General features: G+C 38.5%; 1 protein-coding gene across 1 annotated transcript in view; it reads right to left on the reverse strand.

The window, feature by feature from the left end:
- Window positions 1-7,878, reverse strand: part of TOGARAM2 (TOG array regulator of axonemal microtubules 2) — an 84,169-nt gene extending 76,291 nt beyond the window's left edge. Inside the window, exon 1 of the mRNA XM_058155792.1 lies at window positions 7,714-7,878. The gene's annotated coding sequence lies outside the window, so the exon portion shown is untranslated. The remainder of the gene's footprint in view (window positions 1-7,713) is intronic.
- Between the last annotated feature and the right edge of the window lie 11,077 nt (window positions 7,879-18,955).

The raw sequence follows: 18,955 nt of genomic DNA on the forward strand, positions 1-18,955 counted from the left end.
CTCGCATGCCCACTGAAATGGCTACATGTGCCACCTGTGGATCTGAGGATCTGAAGATTCAGGCTCGTGAGGAATTCTAGGAATTGATGACTATACTTCTTAAAGTTGATGACTATACTTCTTAAAGTTGCCAAGGTAGAAAAATGGTGGTCTATGCCATCATCAGGTGACCAATATGGAACATGGCAGGTCATTGCCTCTAACCTTTCTTCAGTAGAAGGCACCTCAAATGTCCATTCCAGCATGTTCTGGGAGAAACTGGAAAATAACTTTTTAGAAGTGGAAGTATAAACCCAAGTACAGGCTGCTGTTAAGCCCACATAACTGAGCAAGATCAAGAGAGCAAGAACTACATAGATTCCATTATGGTACTTTAATGCAGGTCTTGGGGTAAATATCAAATCTTGGAAATTGCAAAAAAGGTTTTCTATCCCGCTCCACTGAAAATGAGTTCATGAAGGTGGAATATCTCTGAGTGATTTGGAAGAGTTGTTTCTAGGTTTCTGAGTTGCCTTTTATATAATAAAGTGCCTATGATAAATTGCCTAGGTAATGTCCTTTTATCTCATGATCGTTTAAGTTTATTCTGCCTTTTATTACATTCCCAGTCCCTTTAGTTTCTCTCTTAGTTGCCCCCATGATGAGTCTGAGCACTCTGAGGCAAGTTGAAGATGGCATCCATTTGTGTTAGTGTTTTTCAAACTTGGCAACTTTAAGATGTGTGGACTTCCAACTTCCAGAATTTCCCAAACAGCATGAAATCTACACATCTTAAAGTTTGTAAGTTTGAAAAACACTGACTTATGCCTTCTAAACATGGATGCTAAAGCACCTCCAATCCAGTGTAAACAGCTTATATAGACTTTTGTATCATTTTTAAAAGGATGGGCCCAATATTGATTATTTCAAATTCAGAGTTTTCTTTCCTTTTAAGCTGCTAAACTGCATTTTACAGTGGCCATGTTAAGATTATTCAAGTTCATATATAGTTCCAGGACCACATAAACAGCTCATTTGCAACACTTAGCTGTAACAGAGAGAAAAAAATTAATGATAAAGATAAATAGTGAGGAAAAAAATGTAATGATTAGGTCACAACCTAAACTTGCTCAACCTGTCTTTTTTGGTAATACAAAAGAAAGCAAGTAAGCATAAAATGTAAAGCCAATGTACTAATTAACATAATGCACACACATTAGGAATAGGCAATCAAGACTGCCTAGAGCCATGATGGCGAGGCTATGGCATGCATGCCAGAAGTGGCACATAGAGCCATCTCTTCGGGGATGCGAGCCATTGCCCGTTGCTCTTTTGGGTTCCGGCACTCAGGCCAGCTGGTCTTCACATGCGCAGGAGCACCGGAAACCAGAAGAGTAGTCTCCAGTGCGCATGCACACACTGGGAAGATGATATTCCAGTTTCCAGTGTGTGCATGCACACCGGCAAACTGATCTTCATACACGCATCCATGCCAGAAACCGGAAGACCAGGTGGCCAGTGCGCATGCGCGTGCCAGAAACTGGAAGATCATCTTCCCAGCACATGCATGCGCACCAGTCAGCTGCTCTTCCAGTTTCTGGCACGCGCATGGACTCAGTGCCAAAAATGTTCACCAACACTGGCCTAGAGTCACCTAAAATGAGTGGATATATACTATATATAGTGAAGAAATCAAATGAAGAAATTAAAAGAAACCACTTTGATTTCTGAGGAAGAAATGGCTGACTGAAGATGACTCCATGTTTCATAGGGCTGAAAACTGCAAGTTAAGAACAAGGAGATCGATCCTTCGACCATCTCTGGAAAAAGAGAAAATGCCAGACTGCCCATGTTGAACTCCACACAGTTGCTCCTCCTGAGGGGACTGCAAAGGATCAAGATACAAAGGAATCTGCCAACCCTGCTCTCATTGCAGTCTCAGCCTTTATAGGACATTAAGTTTGTACTTCCTTGTTAACCACCTTCTGAAATTGCCTATTAACTAACTTCTTTAAAGAAGTTAGACATCTTCAAAACCACAAGGCTAAAAACACTGAGTGAGTGCCATCGATCCTTAATAGAAGACAATAAAACTCTATCTTTAAAAGCTTTATGAATTCAGAATGAAGAGCAAAAAGCCAGACAAGATTAAGGGCTCAGAAAAAGTTAGAATATTTGATTTTGAATATTACAGCTTTAAAGAATAAATGCATTTTCAGGGGAAAGAAAAGTTATTTTCAATATTTGGAGACCTAATAGAATAAGCAACTTATAACAGCGTTCAGAGGAGGTGTTGAACAATGGCAATGGGATTTTGAACCGACTTCATCAACTATATTGTGTGTTTATATTCCCAGAAGAAACCGCTAAACTAGAAGCAGTTATTACAGAAAGAGATGTGGAACAAAACCTGTCTGAAATAATTATAGAGAACAACATGAACAAGCATTTATCACTGGTTATAAAAAAAAATAGAATCAGGCTCTAAAAATAAAGACAGAAATCAAAATGCCAATTCAACAGGGTACTTGGAATATTTTTTTTCATGCTATACTTACAGAACAGTCTTCTTAAAGTTTTGAAGGAATTTGAGACAAGGAATCTTTTTTGATTCATTTTTGCTTTCTTGAACCTTTCGTTCTTTCTATTTACTTTTTAAATTTTTATTATCTTTTTTATTACCGGTATTATAATTAAAACTATTAATATTTTTCCCACCAGGCAGAAAAAAGTAAGAATACAGTAAAGAAATGAAATATGTAAAGAAATTATTTCCCGTTCATTACTAATATAAACAACTTTAGTAATTATCACCTTTTCTTAAATTAAAAAAATGATCTCCTCTTCCCATATCCCATCTCTTATGTATAAACAAATCCCTAAAACCTCATAATTTCAGTCCTTATGTCATTAAAAGTCCATTAAGGATATCAGTGACAACAATATATCTAATAAACCTTGATCAAATAAACTACCTTTATATTCCCACCTACTTCTAACAATTGTGATTGTAATGTATTTTGAACTTGGAGAGGGAATTTTGGGAGGGAAAATTGCACGTTGCTGATTGGTTGAAGCCTCAACCAAAAGAGTATTTAAAGAGGGGTTTTTGCCGGTTGCTTTTGCTGGGGTCACAATAAACTAAAGAGCTGTTGTCACTCACTGGTCTCCTGCCTCTTCATTGCCCGAACTTAACAGTGATTTTTAGTCCCTTCAAATAATGTCCTAAAAATTGTTTCATTTTCATTTTTCATTATTCTTTTTTACAAATTTCCTCAAAGCTTTAAAAAGCCTTTTTTGCAATATAGGAACATTATCCAGGTCATTTTCTTGGTTTATTATTGGTATATCCCTTTTAATTAATAAATCATCAGCCTGTAAGTGTGTGTGTGTGTGTGTGTGTGTGTGTGTGTGTGTGTGTGTGTGTATACCATCTTTTCCATGTAGACCATAATTTTTAAATCCACTTTCAGATCAGTCTCAATCTTTTGAAGTAAAACTTGATCCTCTTCCATAATAGCTTCTAAACATTATCAGTAGAGGAAGGCACTCTTAAAATTAACTGCTGAGTCTATTGGTCAAAAATATCTGTTACTATATCCAATGTTAAAATATCCTGCTTTATTCTGTATTTATGAATTGAGTTTGTGTGTTCTCCTTATTTCTCTTCTTTAGTTCCTTATAATTCTCTCTAGTTTAGTGTCTAATTTTTCTAGTATTTTCTGGGAGCACTCTCTGCACAAATGTGTTGTTTTTATTATTTTCATTTTTGTATATTACTATTTTTATTCTGTTCACTGGTAGCCACAAAGAGTCTATCTTCATTAGGTGGCCATATATATTTTCCTAATAAACAAGTTAAATCATTAATTACATTCAGGAACTGTAAGTATTTCTGCCTTCTATCCATATCTGCTACATGTTCATGAATGTATTCATTATATTTAGAATATTCTGCTAAATGTAGCAGTAATATGGGAAATTTTCATCTATTTGTAGCAGAATCATCATCTTGTACTCTGCCTGAAGCATTGCCCTACAATTGTTCTATGTTTACAGCTGTAAAAAGGTGATATGATAACAATAGTGTATGCATACAGCACTATTTGCATTTTAATATTTAAGACTTAGAGCGGACTTTACATTTTGTATTTTTAAATAGTTTAGTATTTTCTATTTCTTGAATTGGCGAGGTTGGTTTGTCTCCCAAGAGATGACTGAATCCATTAGCCATGTGCCTCTATTTAAAATAGCCATGGAGTGGCACTATTGAAATTATTTTACTTTTGGCATTTTTTAACTTACTCATTGCCAGAAAGGCTGCACTGGTTGTGACAGTCCTACTTTTATCATACACAGGGTTGCAGGAGAAAGCCAGCAGGGGTGTCACCTGGAAAATAGGTGTCAAGATAAGCTAAGAATGATGTAGAACAATTCGGCCAGAGATCAGTTCTTTCTTTGCTGACACATAATAGACAGAATCTTGCCTGAATAAACCCTTAGTACTCTCAACCTAATGGATATACCCAGGAGATTCTAAGGAGTGTCTATCCATATTCTCTTAATTTGTCTTCTATCTAGCTTTGGGCTGACTTGCCTTCTTTCTCCCCACATCCTTTCTGGAATGTGCTCATTCCTTCCTGGGAAACTACCTGTTCACTGTAATCCATCACACCAGCTTCCCCTCCATGGACACATCTTTCACAATAGTGATGGTAGCAGAAGTTGCTGTGCCCTTACAGAAAATGGAGCCAGGGTATGAAAATCTAATGGATTTCTGAAAAGAAGTGTGAGACTTTCAGCCACTTTCACTACAGTTGGTTAGAATGCTGGACAAGGTTTTTAGAATGAAGGCAAATATACATGTCCCAGGATAATATTGCAAGATCCAATCAGGGTTAGTCACCAGAACCGGAAGTTTAGTCTTCCAAGCTTTCAGACTCCTGCTGGAGCCAATCCTCAGGGAATATATGCTTTGGACTATTCCATGCTTCATATTTATGTCGTACCTTCCTCTTAATTAACTGGTGTGTTGATGGCCAGTGATTGGTTTTTAGAAACTGGAACTTAGCTCTTTAGCCAAACATCAAATACACTGGGAAGTAGAGTGCCAATTTAATTTACTTTGCAGGGCATTTGTGAGGGAGAGTTGAATTGTGTCACCTCAAATTACAAAATGAAGAATGGGACTAAAAAATTAGTATATATATATTTGCCTTGTAGGTACACATTGAAGAATTCAAATATTTTGGCTGAAGTACCTCATAGAAAACTGGTTCCTGACAACTGTAGATCTCCTTATGAACAAATCTGCCAAGTAGCTGTTCATAAGTCTTCTCTTCACATGTGTAGGACCAACTCACAGAATTTGGCACTAACTGTCTTTATGTTAGTGATCCTTGCTAGTCACTCTTCATGCACGCACACTGCCTGGCTGGTGGGCTTCTAACAGCTGCAATGCTTAAAGCATCACTTCAAAACAGGCACCATGGTTTAGTTCAGAATAGGTAATAGACTGGTGATGTCCATAGTCTGCAGAAGGTTTAGTTACAAACACAATAAAAGATTTAAAGTTTTCAGTTTTAAACTATCAAAGCCATTGATCCAACAGGATATGGCTGGGAATTAAGAGAGTTATCATCTCCAAACATCATGAGGTTGAAGTTTACCTCAAAATACAGCCCAATTTCCTGTACAAAAAGAAATTGCTAAGGAAAGCTGATCAGATGCTTCACAATGAAAATAAATGCATCAGATCACCTCCAGCCTACCATATCATCCCAATCCTGGATTTACTCACAGAAATTTAAGCCCACCATATCTGATCATAACAAAATTAATTCCTGGCACACTCAATTAAAAGTTTATGTTTTAGTTACTGCAGTCTCCCTCTTTGACAAATATCTCACTAAATTTCTTCTTGCTGATTTTGCAGTTACTTCTGGCTTTGTAATCAATAACATTTAATTTCACCAGGTTTGGCAAGGCTGACAAAATACAATCAGATAAACACCCCAAAGGCAAAGCTGGGTAGATACTAATCCGAACTGCAATGGCAATCAGTAATCTACCTTGCAACATGACACAATCAACCATGTGTAACCAAAAATTAGATTGAGTGGGTTCATAAATCATGACACCTTCAGAGTTATAAAAACCCAAGTGTCAGGCACAGCCTAGTCAAGGATTAATTGGAAAGGGAGAAAGAAAAGGAGTGTTACAAAGCTCTTTCAAATTGTTTATTTCCTATGGTGTTAATTTCCCCTCAAGGAAAACATTCCTTGTAGGACCAAAGAATATCCAGTCAAAGTGGAGACTTTAAACTGTAATGCATGTGGACACTTGCTGAGCATTGTTTGCTGTACAATCCATGTGTAAAAATCTGTATTCAGTTTACAAGGAGACTTGATTGTGTTCAAGATCAGAATGAGATCCATACTCTATGATAACAAAGAAATTTGTTATCTGTCTGTCTGTCTGTCTGTCTGTCTATCTATCTATCATATTTAGAAATCAGCCATCTCCTTTATAGAATGTCTATATAATATATAATAAAAACATGAAAAGCAAGGATATAATCAAAATTAAAAAGGTGATGGAAGGGCTGCAGAAGGCTAACTAGCCCCATGGCTGTGTTCTATATTTTGCAGGCCCCAAGTGAATTGGCAAAGCCAGGTCTTCAAACATTTGTGAAGGGACAGGGAATTGCCTCATGTCTAAGAGAAAAAGCTCTTTCTGCTTCATTATCAGTTACTTCAGATATTAACCTTTCCTTTACAGCCGAAAACATCACTTTAACAGCCACAATTGTAGCTCAGAATTGTGCTTCATATACAAGGTTCAATCCCTGGCTAATCTAGAGAGGGCTGGGACATCTCCTGTCTCAGGCTGTAGAGCAGTAATTCTCAACTCCAGCAACTTTAAGATGTGCGAACTGGCTGGGGAAATCAGAGAGCTGAAGTCCACACATCTTAAAGTTGCTGAGGTTGAGAAACTTTGCTCTAGAGGACTGCTCTTAGCAACATGGAAGGGAGCGTGGCAAGTGGGATAGCTGTTCTGCATAACAATCCAATGTATTACCAACCAGCAAGAACATATGAGTATCTGTTCTGCCCACAAATCGGTGGCATCCCAATGAGTAAGATTTCCTTTCCCTAAAACATCGCCTCTGATATCATTTAAGCATGGTAAGTCTGGAACTAGAATCAGACCATCATCATCATCGCGATCACTATCAAATCCTGCTGTAGAGACAGCCTGAGGTTTAGGGATTCTGATTCAGGGATTGTGCTAGATGAATTCCCAAATCCTTCCCAACCTAATGGACCTAATTTTCTTCAATAGTCCTCCATACTTCTGCAATGAATCTCTTCTATGTTATAAAATCACAGCAAGCCTCCAACGTTTTTTTCAGTTTTAAAATGAATCCAAGACATTTCCATGCCTCAGAATTACCATGTTGACCTAAATTCACGATCTCAGATAATGATTACATGAAACAGGTGCATTTGAAAGTCCTCCTTGTCCTGAACTTGGATCTAACTGGAGAAGTAACTGTTTTCTCTCTGCAAATGCAACCACTGCAACAACCCAATTTCCCTTACCCTTATGGTGAAGAAAGCAAGGGGATCAAGAAGCCTCATGGAATGATAGAACTCTAATGCAGTCACAAAGCCTCTGTCCCCAAGAAAGTTATTTAGGGAGCATGTGCCTGACCATTTCAATAGAACTTACCTTGATAAAAATGTAAAAGTGGCACACATGGACTTTCCAGCTGGATAGAACAGCTCTTTATCCCAAACTCATTGATGCAGGCATGAAAGAGATCCTTGTTGATCCCAGTCTCTCACAGCAACTGTTGTCATGGTTATAAATCATTTCTTATTGCCCTCCCTGGTCAGAAACAGAATATTAAGAATGGATTTACTGGGTGAGCACACTCAGGCTGGCTCCTCTCTCTGAGTGAAAGTTGATAATAATAGACTCTAGTTGCTTTTATTGCCAGTAAAAAAAAAAAGATGCAATGGAAACTAAAGCAACTTATCAGTATCTACAGATATATGAATGAAGAAAATTATGTACAGTAGTTGTTGTTCCATGAAAGAAACAACACAATTGGTGAGGGAAATAGGAGACATAGAATGAGTAAGATTCTCATATGTGTTCTATGAGACACATAAAGTAAGTTTTTATTTTACTACAGGTAGTGAATGGGCAGCTACCTAATTTGATTACATGCGAAGGAATACTTTAATCCTGGGAGATGTAGTCTTGAAAATAAATAGAATTAAACAATAAAACAAAGGACATGTACAAATTGGAGGTATAGGGGTTGGTTAAACAGAAAACATGAAGATAATCCTGTACTTTCTGACGCTAAGAAAATCTAGATTTTCAGGGAGGTCTGTCAGTATTTGTACTGTGCTCTTGAGGTTGGAAGGAAGGGGACTCAAGCCACTACTAGTGGTGCTGTGTACATTCTGTGTACCTTATTAAACTGTTGCACCTGCAAGTGTAGGTATACAATAAAAGGAAAGGTGGAGATGGTCATTTGAGTGAATTCTAACAGCAAGGACAAAAAAGTTGGATGGGAAGCAGGGATGACTATAGGAGAGGGTCAAAAAAATTTTGGTAGATGATGGATGTAAAGCCCTGGCTCTTTGAATGTGCATCAAATCTGCTGTGTTGCATTTTGTTTTAGTTTTACTAGCCTGATTAATTTCTTGGATTTTTTTTAAATTATCTTTTTAAAATGTTTCTGCTATTACGTTTTCCTAAAGTATCATCATTGTGCTAAGAAATGTTTCCGCTATTACATTTTGTTAAAGTAACAGCATTCTACCAAGAAAAGGAGGGTGAATCAATTCCTAAAATAATTTCAGTTTTACTACCAAGATCAGGCATACTTGAAAGGAAGTTGAAATTCACACACTCCATGTGAGAATCCATGTGGATTTACACTGGCAGAACCACCTGATAATGTGAATGTAGTGCAGTGCAGACTCTCAATAATGTTTCTAAAAACATCACACTGGTCATCAAGGAAACATCACATATAAGCAAATATTTTTTGAGAGCCCAAAGAAATCTGTTCATCTTCCCTACTCTCACCTGCAGAGTTTCTGCACTAACCAGAATTTCTTAATTTCTGACAAATTAAGCTAACAAGTATAAATATGAATTAGTCAGTAGGATCATTTTAAAATGAAAGCACTTGTGATCGGTCTCAATGTAGGTTGCATCCATAAAAATGTGATTTGCACATAATTACAATGATGGATGAATACAGGAGAATTCAAGGGAAGATTAATTTACCCTGCTACCACCCCCACCCCCAAAGGAAAGTTAAGGTCCTTGCTTTTTCATTCTTGGATGGCTTGTAGTGATTTCAGGTTATGCAGTTATAAAATCAGTGGGACAGTCTCTGCTTCTGACCAGAGGTTCCATTGCATTTGTCTCTCCCATGTGGTGAACACCCAGGAGTCCCATTTATTCAGCTAGAATGGTGCTATTCAGATGAGAAGCACCAGGGAATTAGGCACTTACATAAAACAAATATCAATTCCAAGATAAGGAAAAGAGGCAAAATCTGTTAGACAAAGTACTGTGCTCCTTATTGTTTCTTTCTTTTATCTGATGCCTTTAGATTATGAGGAATAGCCAAAAAAGAGAGAGCAATATTTGTAGAGCAGAAGAGTATTAAACTGAGCAAAAGATGAACCAGTTATGAAAGATTAAAGTTCCCTGGAGGTAGTACACAAAGGACCTAGTTGGTAAGAGAGAACATGTGATTGTTTGTACAGGTGTATGTAGAAGGTAAGTGTTGCTCTAAAAGCACTGGAACATTTTCCCGCAGCTGCAAAGAACAAGAAAAAGAATACCTTTGAATTGAACATTTATGAATAAAAGAGGCTCTTGCAATTTTGAAGTATCTGCAGCCCGCAAGATTCTTTAATTCCAGGTTTGACATTTACTTCCCTTGTTCTTTGTGCATGCAATATATGTAGAGAAAGACTTGGCTGACAGGTAAAAATAACAGAAAAACTCAGAGGCTTGTTTTACTTGGGAAGATATTGACATTTGTGAATAAAGCTAAGACAGTTTGGAAGAAGGACATTTGGCTTCTGATTTAGGCTCTATAACAGGGTAGTTTTCTTGTTAGGGTTCAATCTCTGTCCTGTTCTAAAAATCAAACAAGTGCAGGTATTCACAACTTTGAGTAGTTATAGAAAAGTAAGTCAATATAATCCATGGGTTTCAATTATTACCAGTTACAGAAGCCAAATATATACTTTTCTGTTCATTCATTCATTCATGAGCAGTGGTGGCACTGCTAGAGTGCAGTACTGCAAGCTACTTCTGCTGATTGGCAGATTGAATTTCACCAGGTGCAAGGTGATTCAGCCTTCCGTCCTTCCGAGGTGGGTAAAATGAGGACTCAGATTGTTGGGGGCAATATGCTGACTCTGTAAATTACTTAGAGAGGGCTGTAAAGCACTGTGAAGTGGTATATACTGTAAGTCTAAGTGCTATTGCTATTGCTATTAATCTACAGAGCAGGCAAATCCTAAATTAAGATCCAGGATCCCTGCCATCACCTGAAAAATCCATGTAGAGATTTTGTCTTGTTAAAGAATGTTGCTTCTTGTACTCTAAATACTGTATTATGCATTGCCTCTGTCCTATTTCTATATGGAAAGTTATAAAAGTATGTATTAGGGGGACTGGAGGCTAAACAACAACATCATCTCAACAAAGATGATTAGGGGACTGGAGACTAAAACATATAAAGAACGGTTGCAGGAACTGGGTATGTCTAGTTTAATGAAAAGAAGGACTAGGGAAGACATGATAGCAGTGTTCCAATATCTCAGGGGTTGCCACAAAGAAGAGGGAGTCAAGCTATTCTCCAAAGCACCTGGAGGCAGGACAAGAAGCAATGGGTGGAAACTAATCAAGGAGTGAAGCAACTTAGAACTAAGGAGAAATTTCCTGACAGTTAGAACAATCAATAAGTGGAACAACTTGCCTCCAGAAGTTGTGAATGCTCCAACACTGGAAATTTTTAAGAAAATGTTGGATAGCCATTTGTCTGAAATGGTGTAGGGTTTCCTGCCTGGGCAGGGGGTTGGACTAGAAGACCTCCAAGGTCCCTTCCAACTCTGTTATTATGTTATTTCTGACTTTTAATTTTAACACTTTAATGTCCTGCATTTCTGTGTTAAAGAAATTTTAAAAAATAAGGGAAAAAATAAAAGAGCGAAAATTATCTGCACTACAGATCAAATACTTTTCAAAATAAGAGCTATCCAACTGTAGCTGATTCAACAAACTCAACTTAAAACAATATGTGAACTTAGTCATAGTCTTGACTAAGCAAAAGAAAAGCAAACATAACAGAACAAAGACCTGACAGATTCTTAGAGTTAGAATGAAGTTTTAGCCTGATTTTGGAGACTGAACTTAAATATTGGGTTCCCAGGCAGTTCCTGAATTCCACCTAATTCTGACAGATCTTTTTTTTTTCATTTTATTTTTATTTTATTTTGCCACAACAGTATATATAAGCATAAGCATGAAGTAACTATATAATATATAAATATATATATGAGTATGTATGTAATAACTATATAAATTGGATATAATGAAAGGAAACAGTAGGACAGAAATGGTAGGCACATTTGTGCTCTTATGCACACCCCTTACAGACCTCTTAGGAGTGGGGTGAGATCAACAGTAGACAGTTTTTGGTTAAAGCTTTGGGGATTTTGAGTAGATACCACAGAGTCTGGTAGTGTGTTCCAAGCATTACTAACTCTGTTACTGAAGTCGTATTTTCTGCAATCAAGATTGAAGCGGTTAATATTAAGTTTAAATCTACTGTTTGCTCTTGTATTGTTGTGATTGAAACTGAAGTAATCCTCAGCAGGAAGGACTTTGCAATAGATGATTCTATGAGTTAAACATAGGTCCTGTCGAAGGTGGTGGAGTTCTAAGTTTTCTAAACCCAGGATTTCAAATCTGGTGGCATAAGGTATTTTGTTGTATTCAGAGGAGTGGAGAACTCTTCTTGTAAAATATTTCTGGACACGTTCAATTGTATTGATGTCTGAAATGTGGTATGGGTTCCAGACAGGCGAGCTGTATTCAAGAATTGGTCTAGCAAATGTTTTATATGCTCTGGTTAGTAGTGTAGTGTTTCTGGAGAAGAAGCTACGTAAGATTAGGTTAACAACTCTTAATGCCTTTTTTGTGATGTAGTTGCAGTGGGCTTTGGCACTTAGGTCATTGGATATGAAGACTCCAAGGTCTTTGACTGGGTGGGGGTCATCTGTAAAGTAATGTCCATCGAGTTTTTATTTAGTGTTTGGATTCTTTTTTCCAATGTGTAAGACAGAGCATTTGCTGGTTGAGATTTGGAGTTGCCAGGTTTTAGACCATTCTGACACAAAGTCAAGGTCTTTTTGAAGAGTAGCAGTATTGTTGGTAGTGTTAAATAGTTTGACATCGTCAGCAGAGAGAACACAATTACTTTTAATATGGTCACAGAGATCATTAATGTATAATATGAAGTGTTGGTCCAAGAACACTGCCTTAGGGAACGCCGCTATTGACAGGAACAGGATTTGATAGGGCACTGCCTATTTTGACCACTTGTTGTCTTTTGACAGGAATGCTATTATCCAATTGTGGAGGGGTCCGGAGATGCCGTAGGATTTTAGTTTTAGGAGAAGTTTGTCATGTACCACTTTAGGAAGAGGTATTTGGAACACAAGGGTATGCTGAAATATAACCCAAAGCCAAAAAGCGAACTTACTAAATTATTAAGTGGCAAGAATGCTTTAAACCAAGGGTCTCCAACCTTGGTCCCTTTAAGACTTGTGGACTTCAACTCCCAGAGTCCCTCAGCCAGCAGATCTCATTTTCCACCATCATTTCATCAGATCATCTTAAAGGCACTTCATGGGATGAGGCTCAACATACATGAGAAGATAGATTTCCCAAACTGTGTGTATTTCAGAAGAAAACCCATCCAGCCCAGTTAGGAAAAGAACATAACACTCCTACACTCATTTACATATGGGTAAGCCTAAAATGCAATCTCCAAATCTTCTTGCTTTCAGCTGCCCTGTGACCCTTGCTTTGCAGCCTTTCCCAAACAAAAGACGATAAATCCAGATGCCAGATGATAGATGGAGCTAACAAAAGCAAAAGCATTTCTTTGTAATAAATACCTGAAGAAATATTAGCCCTATTATGACCAGCAGGGTGTATGGCAATGTAGGGAATATGGGATTCAGACAGTTGGCACCATCTATCTACATTGAAGCAGTTACTTGCAAAAGGGAGGCTTCAGTTCGGTTGCCATAAATTGGGTAAATGAGGAGGGCAGGGGGAGGGAGAATGGAGGAGAAAACAGGAAAAGGCAACAGAAATGTAAGGGTTGGTAATGTCTATGATTGCTTACACCAGGGGTCTCCAACCTTGGTCCCTTTAAGACTTGTGGACTTCAACTCCCAGAGTCCCTCAGCCAGCAAAGCTGGCTGAGGGACTCTGGGAATTGAAGTCCACAAGTCTTAAAGGGACCAAGGTTGGGGGTCCTGGCCTACACTGTTGTGAAATAGTGCTAATCAGATAGAAAGAGCTTTCAATGCCCAGTGGAAAGTAAAATGGAAAAAGCTAAGACCAGAAAGGGGGATAAGAAAATCCAGTTTGGTATAGGGGTGAAATTCAAAAAAATTTCCCTACCGGTTTGGTGGGCTTGGTCTGGTGGGTGTGGCAGGGGAAGAATATTGCAAAATCTCCATTCCCTCCCCACTCTGGGACCAACCATAGGGGGTCAAACTAGTCAAAATTTCCGCTACCGGTTCTCCAGAACCTGTTAGAACCTGCTAGATTTCACCCCTGGTTTGGTATGGTGGTGAAGGCACCCAACTAAAAAACAGAAGAGTTGAATTCTACTCCTGATTTGGGCACAAAGCCAGTCAGGCGATCTGGGGCCAGTCCCTCTCTCTCTCAGCCCTAGGAAGCAGGCAAGGGCAAACCACTTCTGAAACTTTGCCAAGAAAACTGCAGGGATTTGTCCAGGCAGTCGCCGGGAGTCAAAACTGACTCAAAGACAATATGCGCGCACACATGCACCACAAAAACGAAGCCAAGAAAAATGTCTGACCCCATGGCTAGTGAAATTCCCAAGTTCGTATGGAGATGAACTGGGGAATCTATGGATGCCTGAGTTAAGTACGAAAGGTTTCAGCCAGGTGTTTACTATATAAAACATAACTGCTGTGCCCCGATCCTGATCTTGTTTTCCTCAAAGTATGCAAGCAGGAAGTCATGGAGAAGCTACTTCTTTTGGTTTTGAATATATCAGCCTCTGAAGCTATAAATCTTCTTAAGCTGGGGTTACTCTCTGTGGAGAAAAGCACTATTCTGGCCCTTAAAGAAAGTGCTAAATTTTTTATCCTGTTATGGAACATGGATTGTAAACCAATAAAGAAAAAGCTGAATTATAAACCATGTTTCACTCTGTTTATGGATGAACAGTTTTGTTTTGTTTTTCCCCATGGAACACACATCGCTCAAATATTTGGACCACAATGCTTTTAAATGTAAAATTCTTCCCACAGTGATGGCAATATTAACAGGTTAAAATTTTAAATAGATCAGGTATTACTTGTGATTCAACTTACAGGAGTATTAGGTCCTCTCATGGGCTTAGGACCACCACAATGCATTCTGAACACGATTAAGAAGCAGTAATATAAAACAGAATATATTAATATTGCAAGAACCAATTCAATGTATGTCATGTTACTGGCACCTTGTATCATTTGCCAATTATTTACTATCATTCTGCAGCACATATGTGACACCCAATGGCCACTTTTAGAATTATATTTCTAATACATTAATAAGGTTCTGGAGCACACATTGGGCATCAACGAACCTGAATGTTAAAAACTAATTCCCCAAAAGTCAGCAAGTGGAAAAACATCTCCCAAAAGGAAAAAAACACACAACACAATGTGTTATAATATATTCAAAATAAACAGATTTGTGTATCATATGTATGCATTAAAAAGTAAGATACATTATGCAAATGTGTGTATGTGCAACCAAATGTTTTCTTTCATTACCTCATTAAATTTATGGATACACCCCATTTGTTACAATGCTGGATGTGAATCTGTGACGATTTCTGAATGCAAATTATTATATTTCATCTTAGGTGGGTTTGTTTTGTTTTTAAGATAAAGATTTTTCTTAAGTTCAACTCTTACCTACTACAGAAGACATCAATGTGCCGTAATTTTTATTGCAGCAATTAGAATTGGTTGGATGTTGTCTTCATATTTTACTTTTCCACTCTGGTTGACCACCCAGGGAATTCATGTAGTCTCCCATCTAAATACTTAGTATTTACTAATTAAATGCTAGCTAAATTAGTATTTATTTAAATAATTAAGTTAGTATTAATTTAAACCTCCTGAAATTTTCAACTTCTACCAAGCCAGCTAAGTACTGCCACCTGCTTGGATAAGATTTATGTTTTATAAATTTACAAAGAAACTGAATTCCCTAGGTTCATATGGGTTAGGGAAGAGACCCAGTCACTCAAGATGCTTCTTATGGTGGTGATTTGTAAGGAGACTCTGAAGCAACACTCAGGAGCAGCCAGGTGAGTCATCCATAAGATGGGAAGATTAAAAGAGCATCCTTTTAATTTTCAAATTGACAGTAAGTTGTGCTTTTCATTTCTTAAACACTTTACAGGTAAAGTAGCGTGACTTTTAAGTGTTGATTTAGTGACTGTTCAAAGTTACAACAGCACTGAAAAAGATTATTTTTCACAATTACAACTATTGCCATATCCCCATAGTTATGTGATCAAAATTCAGGCGCTTGGCAACTGATGTATATGGTAGAAGTCCCGGGGTCATTGTGATCCCCTTTTGTGACCTTCCGATAAGCAAAGTCGATGGGGAAATCAGATTCACTTAACAACTGTGTTACTAATTTAACAACTGCAGTGATTCACTTAACTGTGGCAAGAAGTCATATAAAACGGGGCAAAACTCACTTAAATGTCTCACTTAGCCACATAAATTTTGGGCACAATTGTGGTCGTAAGTCAAGGACTACCTGTATTTAGTGTATTTACTAAGCTAAAAGGGTATCTTTTCGATCACAGCCTGTTACACCTTTTGAAAATTAGTGCTATTTGGGGGACATTATTGTTGAAGGATGAAGAGGTTTGTTAGAGGTGAGCTAAAATAAGGCAGTGTGGAGTATTTTTTTCTTTTATCATTTTCATGAATTTTTCACCTTTACTTGACATTGAGCTATAATTTCTGCTTTTGGATTGTTTGTTGTGGGAGGCTGACATCTTCTGATCTTAATGGGTTTTGATTGACCAGGAGATACCAGCTTATCTATAAACATTTTTAAATTATACATATATATATATATATATATATATATTTGTTTTCTGAGGTTTTCGCGGGTGTTTGTATGTAGGTCTTTGGTTATTCGGGTTTTCTCCCGCGTAAAATTGGAAGTGTCTTGGCGACGTTTCGACGAAGTCTCATTCGTCATCTTCAGGCTTCAGCTTCGTGCTTCTGGGAGCAATGTGTGATTGCAGCTGTTTCTTCCTTTTTAACTGCTAGTGGGGGTTTGAACTGATTGGGTGGGAGCTTGGCTGTGCTCTGATTGGATGTGGGTTTTTTTGTGCTCTGATTGGCGGGGGGTGTGTCCTGTTTGGGTGGGGGCTTGGTTGTGCTCAAATTAGTCTGAGTTGCAGGGGGATTTGAGCTGGTGAGCTGCACTGCTGCTGTTTGGCTTCGTGTTCGTGGTCGTGCTACATCTTCGTAGTGGGTGTCAGTCTGCTGCATGTATGGATTGGAGGGGTTTGAAATGGCTAATGTTGCAGCTGCGGTCTGGCTTCTGGTCCTTGGTCGTGCTTCCTGATCAGTGTGGGTTTGGGTGTGCTTTCTGGGTGGATGTGGTGGTGACATCCTGTGTGGACCTCGTGAGTGTGGGTCTGGTGTCATTCCTCGTGTTAGGGACACGTTTGTCAATAAGGGCAGGTTTCCAAATGGCTGGTAGGCGGGAGGTATCATCTCGTTTGTTCATGCTGTGTGGGCGTTTTCTATCTCGATGGCTTCTCTGATTATTCTGTTGTTAAAGTGTTCAGTTTTGGCGATAGTTCTGGTCTTTTAAAGTCAATATCGTGTCCTGTGACTTTAAAGTGTTGGACCAGGAAGAAGTTGGTTCCTCTTTTTGAATGAGTTCTTGTGTTCTTCAATCGTGCACTTATTCTTCTGTTGGTTTGTCCAATGTATGTGGTGGGGCAGGCGGTGCATGGGATTTCATATACTCCTTGATTTTCTAACTCAATTTTGTCTTTGGGGTTTCTTAGGATGGTGGATATTTTTGGTTTGTGCAGAATGCTGTCTTGATGTTATGTTTGTGGAGGATCTTGCTGATTCTGTCTGTGGTGCCTTTTATATATGGGAGGAGGGCTGTGCCATTTTCTTGCTCTCTGTCTTGGGTTTTAGTGGGGGTTCTTTTGGATTAGTTTGGTAATCTTATTTCTCTGGAATCCATTGGATGTTAGTACGTTTGTGAGAGTGTGTAGTTCGGTTTTAGGTGTTGTTCGTCAGCTAAGCATTTTGTTCTAGAGATGAGTGTCTTGGCTCGGAGTTGATCTGTGCTGGGTGGTGGTGTGAGTGCATGCAGATAGCGGTTTGTGTGTGTTTTCTTCTGGTAGATGGTGTGTCCTAGGAGCCATTGGGTTTCTTGTAGACTAAGACATCTAGGAAGGAAGTTGGTTGTTAACTTCTGTTTCCATGGTGAACTGTATTTTGGGGTGTAGGCTATTGAGGTGTGTGAGGAAGTTTTCAAGTTTTCTTTCCCGTGTGGCCAGATTATGAAGGTGTCGTCTCGTATCTGAGCCAGAGTTTGGGTTTGTGATCAGATTTTCTAGTGCTTGGGTTTCAAAGTGTTCCATGTAGAGGTTGGCAATGACAGGTGAGAGGGTGATCCCATGGGTGCGCCTTCTATTTGTTTGTATTTTTGTCCGTTATAGATGAAGTATGTGTTGGATAGGCAGTGGTTGGTCAGATCTAGGATGTGCTTGGGGGGGTTATATTTGTTTTGGATAGCTGTCAAGGCTTCTTTGATTGGCACTTGGGTGAAGAGGGATATGACATCAAAGCTCACGAGTAGGTCGCTGGGCTGTAAGTTTTGTTTCTTTATGATCTCTATGAACTGGAATGAGTTTTTTACGTGTGAGGCGATGGATTCTGCATAGGGCTGTAGTTGTTTGGCGAGAAATTTGGCTAGGTTTTGTAGAGGTGAGCCTATGGAGCTGACTATGGGTCTGAGTGGGGTTCCTTCTTTGTGTATCTTGGGGAGGCCGTAGAGCTTAGGGCATCTGGATGATTTCTCTCTGGGAATGATTCTTTGTTGGATTTCTTCGCTGATGGGGGAGGCTTTTATTTTGGATCTAGTAGTGACCACGAACACGAAGCCAAACAGCAGCAGTGCAGCTCACCAGCTCAGATCCCCCTGCAACTCAGACTAATTTGAGCACAACCAAGCCCCCACCCAAACAGGACACACCCCCAGCCAATCAGAGCACAAAAAAACCCACATCCAATCAGAGCACAGCCAAGCTCCCACCCAATCAGTTCAAACCCCCACTAGCAGTTAAAAAGGAAGAAACAGCTGCAATCACACATTGCTCCCAGAAGCACGAAGCTGAAGCCTGAAGATGACGAATGAGACTTAAACGCCGCCAAGACACTTCCAATTTTACGGGAGAAAACCGAATAACCAAAGACATATATATATATATATATATATATATATATATATATATATATATATATATATATATATATATATATATATATATATATATATATATATATATATATATATATATATATATAAACATAAAATAAAAAAA

This window comes from Ahaetulla prasina, chromosome 1 (assembly GCF_028640845.1).
Source record: "Ahaetulla prasina isolate Xishuangbanna chromosome 1, ASM2864084v1, whole genome shotgun sequence".
In the NCBI taxonomy this organism is placed as follows: Eukaryota; Metazoa; Chordata; class Lepidosauria; order Squamata; family Colubridae; genus Ahaetulla; species Ahaetulla prasina.